Source organism: Nannospalax galili, unplaced genomic scaffold (assembly GCF_000622305.1).
Source record: "Nannospalax galili isolate Female #2095 unplaced genomic scaffold, S.galili_v1.0 scaffold10, whole genome shotgun sequence".
In the NCBI taxonomy this organism is placed as follows: Eukaryota; Metazoa; Chordata; class Mammalia; order Rodentia; family Spalacidae; genus Nannospalax; species Nannospalax galili.
In genome coordinates this window covers 258,626-271,694 of record NW_008331140.1, presented here as the reverse complement: position 1 = coordinate 271,694, position 13,069 = coordinate 258,626, and positions in this window count along the sequence as shown.

Sequence of the window (13,069 nt, the reverse complement as noted above, 5' to 3'; positions counted from 1 at the left end):
ATATATATATCAGAAATCTAGAAAGGGGTTATTGTTAGGGAAAGGGAAGAAAGATCTTTAGGAAGGTGTGATAGTAGAAATAGGTGATATGAAGGGGAAAAGGGGGGAATAATGAAGAGGGAGGTTTAATTGGGGAAAGGGATGTGAAGGTAGGTAAAAGCGAGGTAAGGGGAAAGATAACTAATACCAAAAATGTTTGAAAAAGCCACATGGAAATCTACTATTTTGGAAGTTTCTATACATATATGTTCATATAAAAGACTTTAATTAGAGTTACCCTACACAAGGGATAATGTTCCTCACTGAAACCATAGGTTTCTAAGTATAAAGCCCAGTGCCAGGCGTGGGATACGTCACCTCAAGTTGTTGGTCTGTGGAAATTCATTTGTGATACTATAAATCTGACCAAAAATCCATGTTTGGGGATCTCATAAGCGCCAGGAATGAACTGCTGTTATTATGTTGCTAAATGGACATTAGTTGAAACTAATCTCTAAATTATATCTTCATGTTCATAGATTTTTTTTCAGCTCTCAGGCCTCATCAGAAAAGTTTGTGGAGAGAGAGATTTGAGTGTTAAGAGGAAAATTATATATATATAATATATATATATATATATATAATATATATACACCCTCTCCTCCTAATATTCAGAAACTGTTCTTGAAGAGGAGGCAGAAAGATTGTAAGAGCCAGAGCTCAGGGAGGAACAACATGAAACTGTTTCATCTAGTCATGAAGGGACCACTGCACACATGAATTCACAGTAGCTGTAGTTGCCTGTGCATGACCTTCACGAGCTCAAGCTAGTCAACATTCCAACATAGATTGTGAAGGGGCTCAAGAGCCCCCACCACTCACTAAGGAAACAGTTCATTGTTTCTGGGGGAGGGAGAGTCAGCTTTCTTTAAGGGTGTGGCAACTTGTATGTAGACCACCATGCAGCAGATGTCCCCGTAGCGATGAATATATGAGCAATAGAAACTTGAAACTTTTCATTATTGAATTACATTTATTTATGTATTTATTTATTCATGTGTGCACAACATGGTGAGCATGTAGAGTTCAGAAGACAACTTGCAATATTGGATTTTTCTAATTCTATCATGTGAGTGCCAAAGATCCAGGTCAGATTGTTAGACTTGGTGTTAGGTACCTTTATCCTCTGAGTCATCTCACTGTTCCCCAACTTGACTTTTTAAAACACAATTTTCAGTGTACATATTTTTTTTTCATTTTCATGTTGTAGTCTGCACATGTAGTAGAAATAATTGTCATATAACATTCTATTACTAGCAATGCTTTGCAACTTCACATGAAGTATGGAAATTCTCATTTCATTTAGGCATTTTAATTTTCCTACTCACACTTTTCTTTAGTGATAGTGTTATATTTTTCTATATCAAATGATTTATGAAAATCCTGAGAAAAATAAATTTTCATACACATTTGTATTTCTGATCTAATTTGTCCTTTTTTTCCTTTGTGATTCTCCAAAATATTTACTTTATCCCTTTTTTTCTGTTGGAAGTACCCCTGTTCACCAGTCTAGATGGGTACATTTCCCATTATTATTTTCTTTAGTTTTCTTCATCTAAGAATTACTTTACTTCCTCTTCATTACTGAAGAATGGAAGTTCATTTTTCTAAAAATGTTACATAATTCATAATCTTCTGTAACCAGAGTTTAGTTTCATCACATGAGTGGTGTAAGGCTTCTCCATTTTGCTTTCAGAATCTAATGAGAAATTCCCTGTCATCTAAATTAGCATTTCTATCTAAGTAATAAACCTTCATTTCTGGTTTCTTCCAATGATCATTTTCCATCATTAGTTGACAAAAGTTTAGTTACAAGGTTTCATGGTCCTTTGCCCTTATCCCATTAAGGTGTATTCTCTTTTTAGATCTGTGGGTTTATTTTTTCACCACATTTCACTTATAGTCTAGCTATTGTTTTATGAAACATTCATTCAACTCAAATCATCTTCTCTTTTCATTTTGGGATCATTATGATATCATGCCATTTTCTACATGTTTCTGAGTCTCCAGTTTCATTTTTCAGTATGCTTTCTTCTTTGGTTCAGAATGCTGATTTATTTTTTACTTTTTTGCAACTTTTACTTATTTGTTGGTAATTTCATACACAGCCACCTATACCCCCAACTCTTCCCATTTTCACATTCCTGTCCTCTTGACTTAGTTAGTTAGTTAGTTAGTTAGTCAGTCAGTCAGGCAGGCAGTTAGTAAGTTAGTTATTTAGTTAGTCAGTCAGTCAGTCTGTCTGTCTGTCTTTCTAAGACAGGGTATTCCTGTAGCCTCAGGTGGAATGCTCTATGTATATCTGACTGGCCTTGATCTCACAGAGATCACCTGCCTCTGTCTCCTGAGTGCTGGGATTAAAGTCATGTACCACCATGCCTGGCCCCTCTTTTATTTTTAAGCAAAAGATGTTTACTTTTAGAGTAAGATATTTATATGCACTAAGCACCAATAGAAACAACAAATTGATTTCCTGTTTTTTATCCCATCCACCCTCCAGCTTAGAATTTTTTTAAATTTGTTTTTATTGAATTTTTTGTGTATGTCATACAGAATATCTCAAACAATCTTAATCATCTTTATATGCCTATCCCAACTGGCACCCTCACTGAAGCCCATTTACTCTTTCATTCCTGTTAAGGCCCACTGTCTTGTCAGTGTCCCCAATCATTCCCCAGTGAAATTTCATCAACTGAGGTCTAGTCAGTCTATCTAGAGTCCCTTGTTTTAGGAAGATCAGCTCTTCTTCACTTAACAGCAATCAGTTGCCAATATTTTTTTCAGATAAGATTGGGTTCAGCTGTTCATTTTCCCAGTTCTATGCTGGGTTTTTGTCTGCATGAGTTTGCATGGGTCTTGTATATGCTGACACCTTTACCGTAGAATCCTATGAGCAGGTTCTCAGGAGCTTGTAGGACTCTGTTTCCATATGGTTATGTACCTCCTCCCTGGCTCTTACAATCTTTCTGCCCCCTCTTCTGCGATGGTCCCTGAGCCTTGGGTGGGAGAAGATTAATAAGGGAGTCCAGTCCAAGGACCATCATTCAGCAGACTCTTGATCTCTATGCTTCGGCTACTTGTGACCTTTTGTGCTCCTGGCCCTCCATTGCATGAGGGAGCTTCATTATTGAGAATTGATTCATTAGTGTTCTCTACTTTATCCCTGTTCTATGTTCCATGATCCTTAGACATAGAGGTTGTATTGTAGATGTGTCACTTAGGCCTGGGCAATTCACAGTCTCCATGTGTGACCAGTTGTGGTACTTGGTAATAGTTTCTGACTGGTGCAAAATGAGCTTGTTTGATCAGTGGTGAATGGGATATTTGTCTGTGATATAAGGATACATATTTTGCACACAGTAAGAAATCACATTAGTCTTGCGATATGACAATCTTGGGATTTTCCCTAAGACCTATGACCACTCCAGCCATGTATATTTGGTTATATATACAGTACAATACTGGAGTGTCCTCCAACTGAGTGGACTTTTAGTTCCATTAGGTAGCTGTGGCCACCAAGATAAAAGTGACACTACTGCACCAATGGCGTATGCTGTGCTGGCCATTGATGTGGTTATTTGGACTTGAAGGTGATGTTGGATCATCCATTGATGTTTTCCCTTGGCACCTTCATAGTGCTCCCCAAAGCTATCAGAGCTCACCTTCAGGGAAAGTGGTTTCAGGCCAGCTGCAGCTCTATTTCTCCAAAACTTGTGTCCGAAGTATGTTCTGCATTTGGCAGTAGGGCCTTACCTTCAGGTTGAACCAAGGAGTTAAAGGGGAAGAAACAACCTGAGAGAGAACAGTAGGAAACAGGTGTTACTAAGAGAGAAATTGATAAAAATGGGGTTATTTAAATGGGAGGGGGTGTTATACAAGGAACCCTGGGAATAAAGGGAAAGAAGGAGCTCAAAAGAGGTGGGACCACAGGTGATGGGTATTATCAAGGGAGAATTGGAGAAAATGGGGGCACCTTAAATGTGGAAACCATGGTGGAAGGGTTAGACTGTGAGATGGAAAGAGGAAAGATAAGTAATGCTTAGCTAGTTTACAAAAACCAGAAGAAACCATATAAGTCCAACACCCTAATGACAAATTATACATATATTATCTCTACATGAGTCCATGTGTATAGTTAAAAGCTACATAACAAGAAACAATGCCAGACAGGAGACACCTTCTTTTGAGTTTTTGGCCAGGGTGGTCCAAGAGACTCCCAAAAGTCCTCAGGCTATTGTCATCCTACAATTTATATCTTCTGTTTTACTCATAGTTATGCTATGGATGATTCCAACACTTTAAAATTTTAATAAATATATAAAGAGCATTTCAAAACAGTCCCTCAATATTGATACAGATGATAAAGATGGATATATTTTTTGGTAGGAAGGCACTGGAAATTGAACCCAGAGCCTTGCACTTACTCTCAAAACATCCAATTTAATAAGTGTGCACTTATAACTGCACATCATTTATTGCCAACCAAGACCTGTCAAGACAGAGCAGGTTTGGAAGGAACTTTACATGCTTGAGTATGTCACTGAGACTGCAACTGTGTAAACAGCACTTACCAAAAAAAGAAAAAAAACTATACACAAGGTTCACAGAAATGGGAAGACAAAACAGTTATTCAGTACATGAGTCTTTTCTACTGAACCCTTTCTGCTAATATCATTTGGGTCTGGAGTAAGTGGTTTGACTTATACATGGGCAGGCAAGTGAAGTGCAGTGAAACATATATCTTCCTCCTCTATCTCCCTGTGTCTATCTACATGTGTCTACATGTATCTAATTTGAGCTCAGCCAAGGTCAAAAAAAAAAAAACGTGTTTCAGTTCAGCACTGTGTGCTCTTTTTAAACACTTTATATATGTATGTATCCACATGGGCATGGGCACACACACATACAAAAATAAACAGATCTTATAAAGCTGAGTGTGTAGCTTGGTACACTTGAACTTTCTTGCTTCTCCCTCGGTGGTAGCCAAGCAGCACTGCAGGCTTTTTATCAATGCTTTCTCTGTGGGCTGAGAGAGTCCAGGACAGATGTAGAAGGAGCGTCTACCTTCCAAGTTAGGTTTCTGAGAAAGATTTAAGAAAATAATTCCCCAGCTAGTAAAAGCTAAATCCATTACAAATAGCACAGTTTAGAGCTGACTAGACTTCTTGCATTAACTGGGCATAGTGGTCCAGCTGCAGTGTGGGGTAAAGCATACACAGATGTAGAAGCCCAAGAGCAGTCTTTCCTCTGTACGATGAACACAGTGGTGAACTGAAACACATTTTTGTTTACCTTGGCTGAGTGCTTTCTAAGTGTGGTATAAAAACCCAGAGGAAGCTTTCTTGTCTGATGAGCCTTGTACCTACACTCTGGGACTTGCCAGGATGCTTCTGGCACCACAAAAGTTAGTTATTAAGTGAAGAACTACCCCTGCCACACACACTCAAATTAGACACCCTTTAGAACTGTTCTTTAGATTGCTTTTCACTGGGTTTTGCACTGAAGTTAAAACATTCACTTTAAATTCCACCCATTGAAGCTATTTTACATTATATTGAAATTTGTAATGGTTTAAGTAAATCATAAAACTATTCACACCCCAAATATTAGTGACTCCTTTCTAAGCAAAACTTTTTTATTAGCAAATCAATTTTTTCTCTTAAAATGTAGCAATTTATATCAAGTCATTTTTATTATTTGAGACAGAAAACAAGAAAGTAATTCCAGATGAAAAAGCCTCATATAATTTCCTGGCATGCTCCATGACGAGGAAATTTTGGTCTTTGTTACTGGCTGGCAGGGTGTGTCCTAGATCTGCTTTCAGGATAAAAGAGACACATCAGAAAGTAGAAATTGTTGTGAGTTGGATTCTTTGGGACTATATTAGAGGTGAGATGTTTTGTTTTTACTGTTTTTTGTGTGTATTTCATGCAGAATATATCAAGCAATCTTAATCATCTTTATATCCCATCTCCACTGTCACCAATACCCTACTAGAACCCCTACTAGAACTCATATGCTTTGTCATCTAGGTTAAGGCCCACTGCGTCAAGTTAACTGATTCAATCTTGTGCGTAATTCAATGAGTTGAATTAGTGCTGGCCTTATGCCCAGGGGAAACTTGCTACTTGTCACAACCCCAAATAAAAGTGGCTCCTCTACTCCATCAGACATCAATTACCAATAGCTTCTCTGCTACAGGTTAGCCCCATCTCTATCCAGGCTAGATTGATGACTGGCTTGTTCTTGTACAAGTCTTGTGCAGTCAACCACAGCTATGGTGAGTTCAGGAGTGTAATGGCCATGCCATGTCCAGAAAGTATTGTTTCACAGTTTTGTCCTTGCTAATCAAGTTAAATTGTGCTATATTATGTCTAATTCTGTCTACTGTTTAGTGAATCTAGTCTAGCTATAGTTATTCAATTTTATTTTTATATTTAGGCTTTTTTCTGGTTCACTTTTAAAATTTCTGCTATCTTGCTGAATTTTTTTTTTTAATACTTGCTTGTTTTCTCAGAATTACGCATATGTAGCTGCTTTAGCTTTTCAGCTGGGCGTGGTGGCGCATACCTTTAATCCCAGTACTTGGGAGGCAGAGGCCAGCTTGGTCTACATAGTAAGTTCCAGGACAGCTGGGGATACAGGGAGACCTTGTCTCAAAAAGACAAAAAATTATTTTATATTTATTTTATGTATATGAGTGTATTTTCTGGATGTATGTACGTGCACCCATGTTTTGCAATGCTCACCACAGAGGTCAGAGGAGGATGCAGATCCCCTGGAACTGTAGTTAGTAATGGATGGTTGTTAACGACTATGTGGGTGCTAGGCACCAAACTTGGGTCCTCTGCAAGAACAGCTGGTATTATTAACCACTGAGCCATCTCTCCAGCCTATGTTGTAGCTTTTTAATATCTGTTTTAAAATGCTTCTCACATCACATAATTCCAACATGTAATTTTATTTATTTATGTAATTTTTTGAATGTTAGTCACCTTTCTCATTCAAATTGTGATCTTTATTTCTATATTATGGTAAGTTGTTGAACTAAATTTTCCCCTCCCCATGAGAGACCTGTGCTAACTCAGGATCTCACAGTTCTAAAGCGGATACAAAACTGACATGATACATTCTATTTGGGTTTTGCATAGTTTATATGTTGTCTGGGAAAGGGTGACTTACAAAAGCCTAAGCTCCCATAGTCCATCTTCTACATTTTGACTAAGCTTTGAGACCCTCACTACCAGTGCCATGCCTTCTCCCCTACAGTTTCTGGCTCCAGTCCCTGTGTCCAATATGGTGTTGGCTCCACCCCTTTTCCCAGTGCACTCAGCATCTTTCAGCCAAGGTCTCTAATCCCACCCCTGTTCAGTTTTGGCTTTTCAGAGGACATGCCTCCCCAACATAAGTGATTAGTTAGTGTATCCTGAAAGTTGTGTTCATTATTTTAGGAGACCCACAGTACCGTTTAAATCACTAAATTTTACAGAAGGTCACCCATTTCTGAGAGTAGAGTTCACAGTTATTTGATGCTAACAGAAAATTCATGTCAAATTTGTGGATGGTGGTGAGAACTGTTTAATTTTCAAATTGTTTATGGTGTTACTCTTTGTAGTGGTTGGAATGTGGTGTACTCCAGAGGCTCCAATTTTTTAATTTGTCACCAGTTGTTGGTATTGTTTCTGGAAGTTTAGGTGGTGTTATCTTGCTGGAGAAACCATGACACTGGGTATGGGCTTTGAAAATTTATAGCCTTGCCCCATTTTGAGTTTTATCCCCTGCTTCCTGTGCCGGCTAGAGGATGTGAGCACTCAGTTTTCTGCTCCAGCTACCCACTGGTGCCTTCTGCCATTCCTATCCACCATGATCTACCTTTATCCCAGCAGAACTACAAGCATAATAAATTCTTCCTTCTGTAAGTTGCCTTGGTCATGGTGTTTTATCACAGAAACAGAAACTGTAACTAATACACTCTTCTTTGCTTAGCATTTCGGTATTAGCATCTGCTTGTGCTATCTGTTCATTGATGGAATTGCTTTAATACTTCAGGCCTTAAGAATTACTCAAGGAAGGTGATAATATTCTAGGAGATTCCGCTTGTGTCTACTATGTTTATAGACTCAAAACGTGATATTTGGTGTTACAGGACTGTTTTCAATCATTCAGTGTGATTATTTCTTACTTTTCCCCCCAATTCCCCTCCCTGGTTTTCCCAGAGAAGGAAAGGGAGTTTCACACTTCAAGACAAGTTCCTTTTGGTTCATACAATTTACAGGTTGACTCAGTCTTATTTTCCTGTCGTTCAAATTCAGCCCCATATCTCAGGATAGGATGGCTTCCTAGGGTTGCCTGGACTAGAAGCTTCTGTGTTCAAGATATGTAACATGATTGGGTTCCTCCTATGATTTTTCCTGCTTTTCTCATTTTCTCTTAGTTGAAAGAGTGACCCTCAGGGCAGGCATAAAATGAGAAAAAGTCCTCAATCTGCAGATTGCTTTCAGTTATTCTGAATATGACACTTTGTCAGTTATGCTGGTGGCTTTCTTGTTATTGTCAGGGTGTTGTGGCATTCAATGTTTTGTATCTAATATTTTGTCAAATCATTCCAAATTCATCAGTAATTATGCTAAAACTTGGGGTTTTTAATGTATGACTTATAGAAGATTGAGAAATTCTGTTCCCAGGATTCTGATTTTAATCATCATGTAATGTTTAAGTTTGTCAAGTGCTTTCTTTTTCTCTCTACATTCCTTCAATGTATAGTTGAGCTTTATTTGTTAATAAAGAAGTTTTGCATTAATAATAATAATTGGTCTGCTGTCTTCCTTAACTTTAGCTTCTCTGTCATTCAGAAAATAGTATCATAGAAAATAGCACACGTACACATAATTAAAAATAGACTCCAGTGGAGGAACTTGTACTGAGGGACAACTGGATACAGAATCTTGACTTGATAGTCCTTACCATAAATGACAGAATATAAGAAATTTAGTGGGGCATATGGAGGAGTGCTGACAGGGGAGGGGGTATAAAAATGATTAAGATGTTTTGTATGACGTGCACAAAAATTCAATTAAAATATAAATTGAAAAAATAAAAAATAAAATATTTTTAAAAATCGAAAAACATATAAAACATTGCATCAAGAACTTATAGCAATGTTTTCATATTTTACAAAGTTAAAGCTTCAAATCTTCCTGAGAAACTAAAGGCTGTTTTCCTTATCTCAAAATGGAATGTATAACATAGATCACTGATTTTATATCATCTTCTCTTTCTGTTGTACCTCATCCACTGGACCCCAAAAAGACCACCGAGGACCCAACACACTAAAATGCAAAAGCAAAGGTGTATGGTTTATTCAGGCTTAAGCTCGGGCTATCAGACCTCACCAACTCAACGGATCCATGCTGAGAGCCCAGAGTAAGGGAAAGTGGAGCCTTTTATAGGTTTTAGACAAAGAGGAGGGGGATACCGAAGATACATTTTGGTTGGTTCAAGGAGCCTGCATGCGCCAACATAATTTTAAGCTGATTGGATGTATAAGATGCAGCCTTGGAAGTTTCTTATTGGTAGGTGCTGTTCTCGGGGCTGTGGAATGTGCTGACTGTTATCTGTGGGGCCAAGAGTCTCCGTTTTTACCTTATACGGCAGTTTTCATCCCCGGGCTTGCTTAATCTATAGTTTCCTTGAAGCGGGGGGATAGCAGGCGGGGGTCAAGGCATGCCAGGGCATGTCTAGGCATGTCTAAAGCAGCAGCCAAGCATTTTACAGAAGCTAAAAGAGCAGTTAGTGGGGGTCTGGAGGGATTGGGGTGTAGCGAGTGAATGAAGAGGGTCTCAGGGTCCTACATTTCCAATATTAAAACATAGTGCTATCAATATCTTGATGTAATATGTTTTTCCCAGTAATCAAAGCCTTTTCAAAACAGTTCAAGGTAATTTCCTTTCTGTCTTAGACTTGGAGGATTATTATCCTCAATCTTTACTTGATCTGTAAATACTTGCTATACTCAATTCTTTTGGTCTTTCCCATGATCATGGTCCCATCATCTTCTGAATGTTTTGATGGAAGCAGGAACAAGTGTTGTTTTCACTATAAGAATCTTGCAACTTTTAAAAAATATTTTTATTGAATTTTCGTGTATTTCATTCACAGCATCTTAGTCCTCTTTATACCCCATTCCTCATCAGCAGCCTCCCATAGCCCCCACCCTCACTGGATTTCATGCATTCTTTCATTTATGTTAAGACCTATCAAATAAAGTTAGTGTATTCTGACGTCCCTCAGTACAAGTTCATCCACTGAGGTCTACTCACTCTACTAGAGTTATTCCCTTAAAGATGATTAGCTCTTCCTTACCCTGCCCAATAGTTCATTGGCTAAGATTGGGGCCTGCTTCCCATTTTCACAGTTCTATATTAAGTTTTGTCTCCTTGAATTTGCATGGGCCTTGCTCATGCTGTCACCATTGCTGTAAGTTCATGTGAGCAAGGTCCCAGGAACCTGTAAGATTCTATTTCCGTGTGGTCATGCACCTCCTCCCCTGGCTCTTACAATCTTTCTACCCTCCTCTTCCACAGTGGTCCCTGAGAACTGGGTTTATTGCTCTCTATTGCATGAGGGAGCTTCATTGATGAGAGTTGAGGGATGCATCAGTATTCACTCTATCCCTTGTTCCACTGTATTACATGAGTCTTAGGTATAGAGGTTTCATTGTAGATATGTCGCTTAGGGTGGGGCATTTCAAAGACACTTAATCTCTCTGTGTGACCAGTTGTGGAATTCTGTAATAGTCTCTGTCTGTTGCAAAGGAAACTTCTTTGATGAGAAGGGACTGTCATACTTGTCTGTAAATATAAGGATCCATATTTAGCACATAATAAGAAATTACCTTTGTCTAGGGATGTGACAGAAACTTGCAAATTTTCATCTTATGTTATATATTTCTTTGTAAGTTTAGCTCTCTTAATGTTTCAAATAATTAGAATATTAAATTATAAGCACATTTTTTAGGGAACGAACAAGTTTTAAATATTCTAATGTTAAGAATAAGGTTTTTTCTCTCTGAATTAGTTTTAATTATTAGACTTATTAAATGATGGGTATTTAATTTCTTTTGAATTTTTGTGATCTTCATCCAATAGAGTTTGATGATATATAGATGCCCTCCTCTATGTGCATCTCACCCCACTTCCCCCACCCAATTGAATGTACTCTTATAACAAAACAGGGGCTATAGCATTTGATTTGTTTCCCCAAATGTCCTTCAGTATGGCCACAACCACAGGACCCACATTTGCATTTCCATTCAATTCTTTTCTTAAAAATTCATCTTCTTTCTTTTTCTCCCCTAGTTCTCACCATCCATGCTGAATTTCAAACCTAAGACTTGGTCAGACGTTATGCAAGCTGCTGTGGTGTGCTTCATCCAAGGCTTTTGCATTCTTAAACAAGGTCTCAGTATATGGCTCTGAATTCCTTTAAGCTCTCTACTTTGTTCATATTGACTGTTTTTTTTTTTTTTAGTAATCTATGTCATGAATAAATCCTCAGCAGACACTTTAGGTTTTCTATTCATCTTACACAAATATTAGAGTTTTAAAATATATTTGAAGATTTTGATACATAATATTTTCATTGTGCTTTAATATTTCTTATTATGAATTTTTCTTTGTAATTGGGCTTCCTTAGTAGTGATTGTTTTCAGGTTTCTTGGGGTGCCATACATATATAACCATAGTAAATATTTATGACAACTTGATGTTTTCAGATACACATATACGCATATTCAGAGAATATGACTTTAATCAAAATATGAAATATCAACTATTTCATAACTACCATTATTTTATGGTCAAAATGTTTGATATGTGCTCTCATTAACAAGTTTCAGGCATAAAATATAGTAGTATTAACTATAGTCACCATGTTACATAGTAGGCCTTCATAAGAAATGTGTACCCTGCGACTCAAATTACTCATTTTTTCATTCCTTCAGTCTCGTGGATTTGGTATTCTAAATAAAATTTGACTTTTCTTAGATTCAACATATAAGTAATGCTATGCATGATTTCATTTCTGTCTTTGGATCACTTTGACTAGTGTTATGGCTTCCAGGTTCTTTCATGTTGTATTAGTCAGGGTTCTCCAAAGAAACAGAACCAGTAGAATGAATATGTATAAAGATTTATCAGCTTAGCTCACAGGATAGAGTCCGAGTAGTCCAAAAATGGCTGTACCACACTGGAGAGGCTGAGAATCTGTAGTCGCTCAGTCCACAAGGCTGGATGTCTCAGTAGTCCCAATCCGGTGCTGAAGGTCTGACAAATTCCAAAATATCAGCTAGTCTTCAGTCTACAGCAGCAAGACGAACTCACCAGCGAGCTGAGAATCCACTCAGTCCACGAGGCTGGATGTCCAAGTAGTCCCAATCTGGTGCTGAAAGTCTGATGGATTACAAAAGACTGGCCACAAGACAAACTCACCAGTGAGAGAGAAGGCGAGCAACAAGAAGCCCGGTGTTCTCCTCTACCATGGCCTTTTATACGGGCTGCCATCAGAAGGTAACTCCCACATTTAGGGTGTGTCTTCTTGCTTTAGAAGATCCGATCAAGAAGATCTTTTTCATTTCAGTTAATCCCAGATCCAATCAAGTTGAGTCCACCCCTTGCCATAGCGTCTCTCTATGTCATGCTTAATTTTCAAATGAAAACAATGTTGAGGTCATAATTTCACCTAACATGATATAACTATCTCATCATACAATGACCAATGCATTATATATCTTACAGTAGGTGATAAGGTCTTCGAGGAATGCTTAGTCCTTTAGTGTCTCATAACCCAATATAATCATATAGGTTCACAACACTTAACCACTTAACACATCTCAATTACATATTCAAAAAAGAATAACCCAAGTATCTGCTTAACATATGTGTGTACATGCATAAGCTTATTCTTAACCAAATAGGACAAAAATACTCATGTCAGTTACAATCCACGTTTCTGCAACTGGTCACGTGGCCAG